This window comes from Octopus bimaculoides, chromosome 9, assembly GCF_001194135.2.
Source record: "Octopus bimaculoides isolate UCB-OBI-ISO-001 chromosome 9, ASM119413v2, whole genome shotgun sequence".
NCBI classification, from domain to species: domain Eukaryota; kingdom Metazoa; phylum Mollusca; class Cephalopoda; order Octopoda; family Octopodidae; genus Octopus; species Octopus bimaculoides.
In genome coordinates, this window is record NC_068989.1 from 18,074,474 (window position 1) to 18,080,603 (window position 6,130).

Sequence of the window (6,130 nt, forward strand, 5' to 3'; positions counted from 1 at the left end):
CATATAATCCGATATATTTTTTTTTTTAATCACCAGAGCAATACGTGACACAGCTTACCGAAGTAAGAAATAATAATAATAATAATAATAATAATAATAATAATAATAATAATAATAATAATAATAATAATAATAATTTCTTTATTGGCGACAAGGCACAAGGGCCGCAAAAAACACATTTAGGACAATACAAAGTGCGGGGTTACACGTACAAGTGTAAACAAAACAGTAAGAACTAACAAGAAAATTGTTCGCAAAATGTCCCAATAGCAGATAGTACTACCCAGGGACAACCAAAGAATCAAAGAAAACAACATCCATTCATGAATTTTTAAAAAAATTTTTTTTTTTTAATACATATTTTACCTGTGAATTTGCGTGTGTAAGCTGGGAATGCATGCGGTGAGTTTCTCTGCCCTAGGTGTACGGAAAACACTCGGCGAGAAATGGAAGAAAATTTGAAGAAAGAAGCAAAAAAAAAACAACATAATAATAGTAATAATTGCCTCCTTGGCACGGCCAGAATAATCAAGAAAGTATTAGATAGCTGAAAAGAACGGGTAGCATGCTACTATAGGCTGCAGGTAGCAAGCCCGCTACGCATGCAAGACTCCAGTAGCTCCAACAAAACCTGTGATAAAAAGAAATAATAATTTCTGATTTGGCCATTAAATTTGTGTGCAGAGGTATAGTTAATTATTTCTTTATTGCCCACAAGGGGCTAAACAAAGGGATTAAGTCGATTACATCGACCCCAGTGCGTAACTGGTACTTAATTAAGTAACTGGTACTTAATTAAGTCGATTACATCGACCCCGAAAAGATGAAAAGCGAAATCAACCTCGGCGGAATTTGAACTCAGAACGTAACGGCAGATGAAATACCGCTAAGCATTTCGCCTGGCGTGCTATCGTTTCTGCCAGCTCGTATCGATCCTAATACGGAACTGGCACTTTATTTCAACCACTCACGAAAAGTGAAAAGCAAAGTTAATATCGGTGGGGATCTGACCTCAAAATGCGAAGAGAAGGAACAAGGTATTTTACCGATGGCAACATGTATTAGAATGGCAATTTATTATTTTTACAATCCTACTGGTTTCAGAATAATATTTCAAATAATATTTGAAATAATATTTGAACTGGATAAATTTTTTTTTTTTTTTTTTTTTTTTTTTGTACATTTAGAAATTTTCAAATTTACAAAACTGAAATGTTTTTATGAAACATAAATGAAATTGAAAAACAAAAACAGAATTTAATTTCGAACTAACTGCACGTCAACGTCCTTGTGTATGCAGGTTTCTTCTTTTTCTTTCATAGAATTCGAGCTGTGTCTGCGGTTTGAGAACTTCCTCCTCTTCCAGTCATAGAAGCCCTACAATGGCTCTTTTTGGCATTGCCTTTCCTCGTCTAACTATTGCACTGAAATAAAATAAAGAATAAAATAAGAAAACTAATAAAATAAGTTGATGTCTTTAGTCATGAATTAGTTTCTTAAATTTGAAATATAATTATATGATAAAAACGGTGCAGCAATATTTCTCCCATGAAACTGACTTGATTGATTCTGTGTTTTATAATCGGTAATCCAACTACAATCTCAAATCTCTACTACAGGATGTTTTTGTTGGCACTCCGTCGCTTACGACGTCGAGGGTTCCAGTTAATCCGATCAACGGAACAGCCTGCTCATGAAATTAACGTGCAAGTGGCTGAGCACTCCACAGACACGTGTACCTTTAACATAGTTCTCGGGGATATTCAGCGTGACACAGAGTGATAAGGCTGACCCTTTGAATTACAAGCACAACAGAAACAGGAAGTAAGAGTGAGAGAAAGTTGTGGTGAAAGAGTACAGCAGGGTTCGCCACCATCCCCTGCCGGAGCCTCGTGGAGCTTTAGGTGTTTTCGCTTAATAAACACTCACAACGCCCGGTCTGGGAATCGAAACCGCGATCCTATGACCGCGAGTCCGCTACCCTAACCACTGGGCCATTGCGCCTCCACACTGCAGGATGTATAGCATGTTGATTGCAGCTGTTGAAGTTAAGAATAAGTTATTGTTTAATTCTAGGTTATGTTCCGGCCGTAGCCATCCCGTATTTTATTCAGACGTGTTGTGTCTAGGACTATTTTTCTCAGTATGTCCGTCCTTTTTTAAGACGAGAGTGGACGAGACTTGGATGCTGTATCTAGCAGAATGTGATTACGTTTATGGCTTGTGTTGCAATAGGTTTTGTACTTAGAAGTAATCGGTGGCAGATCAAGACTTGAACGTTTCTTCTGTATTAAAAAAGGAACTCACCAGTTAATTCCATCAGCAACAAACATTGTAAATTTCACAAATTTAAAACTGATAATAATAAAGGGCACGTACACTTCCTGAATATCCTGGTGATTATGGTTTTTATAGTGTATCCCGATTTTGCAAATCTATGATCAGATTTGCTCCCACAGAGACCATTCTGTGTTGTATTTTTCACCGTTTTTACTTCAAGACAGCGGGACATAATTTGAGAGTTTCAACTGCTATTAATAATAGGTGGAACATCTGGATAGGAGCAGAAATTCTTAATCAATGCAACACAAAATTAATACAATTATATTTAAAATGTGTGAAAAATACGCTAAAAGACACACCTAGTTCTCAAGATTCTTATAGTTAACGGTGCTTCGTTCATTGAATAATAAAGTGCTTAATTTTCTATGCTTTAAATTATTTATTGCTAACTACATATAAAAAGCTTTTACAATTTTTTTTCCACTTAAAGCATAAAGAGCACCAAGATATTTATATTTACTCTAAAGGGTGACACGAGTAAAATAAGCTGGGGAACCTCCGACAAAAGTTGCTCCATGCTTTGTTACGCAAAAAGAGCAACTTCTATGCTAATGTTGGTCAGCAGGTGAGAGCTTTTGTGGTTTGAATAGTTCAATAGTTCTGCAGGAAAGAGGTCGGCAACGAAAAGTTTCTTAAAAAGGTCACTAATCGTCCAAACTCCCAAATCCTTGAAACAAAAATTGCATGCCATTATTCAGTTTTATTTCAAGATTTCTTGCCAATAGAGAAAGAACCGGTTTCTAACCTAAATCCTTCTCCTTCATTAGAATTTCAACATCAGCAGAGTAGTCAAGGCCAGAACGTCTTTGATTACTGGTTTGCTCGATAAGCGTTGACTTGGGTTAAATAACGTCAACAACAGCACCTAAACCAAACTGCTTGTATAATACATAGCTTAGAAGCAGCGCTGCGGATGTGCCAACACACATGAGCTTGAGACATGGCCGCCCTCACGCACTTCTCATGAGGAATTCCGGAAGGAGCTTCGTGACACCACTGTAGAGACGCTTCCAGAAAAATAATGAATTTCAGTAACCGTTGGAAGACCGTGACTCGATCAATTCCTTGCGATATCTGAAGAAGGAATTTTTATATTCCGAAATATTATTATATCAGACAATGGACAATTAAATTATAACAGTTATTATAGTCAAAATAAATAAAAAATAAATGCGCCCTTTTAAAGCCTAGCCAGTCTCATGGGCCCGGTTTCTCGGTTTCAGTTGGCGTGTGTATTCCCCCGCTGGACGGGACACCAGTCCATCGCAACGTTACTCATTTTTGCCAGCTGAGTGGACTGGAGCAACGTGAAATGAAGTGCTATGCTCAAGAACACAACGCGTCGCCCGGTTCAGGAATCGAAACCACAATCTTACGATCATGATGCTGACACCCTAACCACTAAGCCACGCGCCTCCACTATTATAGTCAAGGCACGTTATATTTCACAAACATTATAAGGATCAACATCATCACTATCACCATCAGTATCACCACCAAAACACCTCATAATCACTTCTGTTACTATCAACATCACTACAGCTATCACCCCCAACAATTTTCCCATAATCACCATGGCTACCATGGCCACTTCGACCACCACGACCACCGCATCACCGCCACCAACAACACTACACCTCCACCGCCACCACCAAAATACATGCCAACATTTCTCCTGCCATCAACATCACCAGTATTATCATCACCACTGCCACCACCGACACGGCCGCTACCGATATCATCAACTCATTAGTCCTATCCTGACCGTCAGCAGAAAGTGACCAACATTAACAAGACAAACAAGAACAAACCTCACAACACCATCACCGCCGCCGCCGCCGCCACCACCTCCGCTACTATCACCTTATAATTTCTATTGTTATCAACATCATTAATATTATCATTATAATCACAACCGCTAATACTAGAATACTGGTCACCGACATTACCGAATTACTATCACTGCCATCATCATCAACAATAGCAATCAATTTATCACGAAGCAGCGCAGTGAGAAAGTATTTACATGGTGGCTTGATCTGGAAGAAATAACAGCCAAATCTCCTTCAAATCGCAGCCTAGCATCTCAAAATAAAGAAACGGAGCGATGTAATAGATAATGTAATCCTGCATAGAACATACCTGAAAAAATACGAAACGGTCATTGCTTGAACGCTTTTGATCACAGTTCTAGCCAATCAAACCACTACTCGGTGTTAAACAACGACAATGATCTACGAAGCGACTATTCTCGCCTTTCAAAGTCCCTTTTGTTGGTCACTGTGTCCCTTCGTTGACCTCAATCCACCCTTACGCGGTCGTCAATCAGGTCAGATAACACACGTTCTGTTGATCATTAAACCTCAACGAAGTTGGTCCCTTTGGTATGCTAGTAATTAATAACAGCCGTTTTTCCCCATTTCACACCCATCAACTTAAAGAACACAAAGATCAGTGTAATCTTAAGTGTATTTAAAGATGGGATGGTCATGACTGGAATGTCGTTAATAATAAGCGTTCTCATCCAGGGCTGATGCGAGACTGAAGGTGATAAAGAAAAGAAAGGAAGAATGGCGGGAGGAGGAGGAGACGAAGACGGCGACAACAACAACAACACTACCCTTACGATCCTTTCCGTCGTTACTCGTCTTTCTAGAAATAGCACCTATACCTCACTCAAACCACACCCTAATGTCTTAAGGAAGGAAAGACAGCCTTTTTTTCTGTTTGGCTGCCACTTTTCAATTTCTTCAATTTTTGTTCCATTTGATTTCATATTTGGTGTATTGGTGTAGTTTTGGGAAGTAACTATTGACATGAAATTCATTTTCGCCATAAATCAATCAATAAAGAGTTAATAGCTTTTAAAATTTGCAAATTTTGGGTAATTTTAGCCAAACGAAAGTCATAGGTGCCTGTTTCCATAGTAACAAGCCAAGCTTTTACCAAGTTGCTTACCACGTGTTCCTTTTGTCGCTTATTACAGGCTTAAAACACATTTGGTATGAGGTGATCATAAGATGTGCTAAAAATAACAGCTAAATAGGCCTTAAATCACGTGTGAACATTTTTTTCCTTTTGGTTTTTACATAATCGTATGAATTCCGTGCGTAGAATATAAATTCGCAAAAATTTTCTGAAAATTCCAAAATTTTGGTTAAAATAGTAGGGTGTGACTGGAGAGAAATTTAGCTGTTATTACCTGCATGTCGAGTAACCACGAAGCTTTTCTTTTGTCTCAGTAATTTATTTTAATACTCTTCTCTTCCTAATTACGTAAAATTTAGTAATATTCGAGTGTTGCCTCATGCGGAATGTACGCAACGAACATGCGCGCATGCGCACAGATACACGCATACATACACACACACACACACACATCACATACAGAATGCATTAATTAATTCATTCATTTAGCGATACACTTTTGTAAAGTGCAAAGCTAAAGGAACGAAATATCAAGGTGCTATCACAAAATATACGAAGAAAAAGATGCACAAAGCACACTAATGAGATAATTCAAGAAATTTATTTTGCCTACAGGCAACGTATTGCCTCAATTTTCACTTCTCATGCGAAGTCTGGCTATAGTTGACGACTATCCATGTGAAGAAATCTCTGAAAATTTTGATGGATAAAAATGTTTGTGTAAGTGGGTGCGCACGCGCGTGCGTGTGTGTTTGTGTGCGTGCGTGAGAGACTACATTGTTTTACGTCATGTACTAACGTACGCACACACATATATATACATTTATATATTACTAATATATATATATATATATATATA

The 6,130-nt window shown here is 38.1% G+C and overlaps 1 long non-coding RNA gene across 2 annotated transcripts in view; it reads right to left on the reverse strand.

Annotated features, from left to right (window-relative positions):
• Positions 1–153: 153 nt before the first annotated feature.
• The window catches only part of LOC106881760 (uncharacterized), a 14,892-nt gene continuing 8,915 nt past the window's right edge, over positions 154–6,130 (reverse strand). For both annotated transcript variants that reach the window (XR_001410895.2, XR_008264871.1), the window contains exons 2-3: positions 2,380–2,553; positions 154–1,424 (exon numbers count right to left, since the gene is read on the reverse strand). This is a non-coding gene — a long non-coding RNA (uncharacterized LOC106881760). The remainder of the gene's footprint in view (positions 1,425–2,379; positions 2,554–6,130) is intronic.